A 964-nucleotide genomic window follows, 5' to 3' on the forward strand; every position below is an offset into this window, starting at 1 on the left:
TATCCCCTCTCCCTTGCCCTCCCTCCTCTCCTCCGCTCTCATCTCTTCTCTCCACAGCAGCGCGTCTCTCACCGATCCTTGGATGCCGTGTGACCAGCAGCACTAAGCGGAGAAACCGCCCAGCAAACCGCCGTCCAGCACAGCAAAAATCAAACCCAAACGATGACCTTCTTACAGATACGACAGAAGAAAACAATTATTTGACAACTTCCGACACCACAGTTTGCCTTCGCCCCTCCTTGCTGTAACGGTAAGTGATCAGATTCCTTTTTTAATTGCAGGGCTCAATTCCTGCACAGGGCAGTGATAGCGCCAGTGGACTCATATTCTGAATAATGCAATTAATAGCAGATGACCATTGATAAGAGGAGCATGGTTTAAACTGGGCGCAGTCATGTGTATTTGTCTTTATTGTTACAATGTATAGATCTCTCGTAGAGGCAACTGGGAACAGACTATGATTTATATCAGCTGGGAAGACTTGGTTTTTTCTTTTGTACTGAGTACTCTCACCTTTGTAGCATTAGAAGCTTAGCAATGCCAAGATGCGCTTACAGGTTACAGTGCCATGTCTTCACCTACTTAAGTCAATCTCATTAACTGTTTAAAGAGATTTATCTGGTCACATGAGGTTAATGCACATTAGGCGTGTAGGAGAGTGATTGTAATGTGACCCAAATAATCACCTTTTCCTGTTTTTTGTTGTCATTCATTTTCAATTTAAATAAGTAGCATACATGTTTGAATATTTACACATGTGTTAGTGGAGACTTGTTAAATGGTCTCTGTTAATTTAGACATGTAGGGATAAAGTTCAGCATGTAAGTGGTCAACTTTGCACTTTTGCTGGTGATCTGTATTAGGGTTGCATGGGGTCAAAGGCCTAAAGATACCTCAGGATAAATCAGCTACATTATGCACTGCTACTCCTGTCTGATTGCAGTTTGTATGTGTGATCAAGGGT

General features: G+C 42.4%; 1 protein-coding gene across 1 annotated transcript in view; it reads left to right on the forward strand.

Annotated features, from left to right (window-relative positions):
- rims3 (regulating synaptic membrane exocytosis 3) overlaps positions 1-964 on the forward strand; it is a 35,995-nt gene continuing 35,031 nt past the window's right edge. The window contains exon 1 of the mRNA XM_032535824.1: positions 1-250. The gene's annotated coding sequence lies outside the window, so the exon portion shown is untranslated. The remainder of the gene's footprint in view (positions 251-964) is intronic.

The sequence above is a fragment of the Etheostoma spectabile genome, chromosome 14 (assembly GCF_008692095.1).
Source record: "Etheostoma spectabile isolate EspeVRDwgs_2016 chromosome 14, UIUC_Espe_1.0, whole genome shotgun sequence".
Classification (NCBI taxonomy): Eukaryota; Metazoa; Chordata; class Actinopteri; order Perciformes; family Percidae; genus Etheostoma; species Etheostoma spectabile.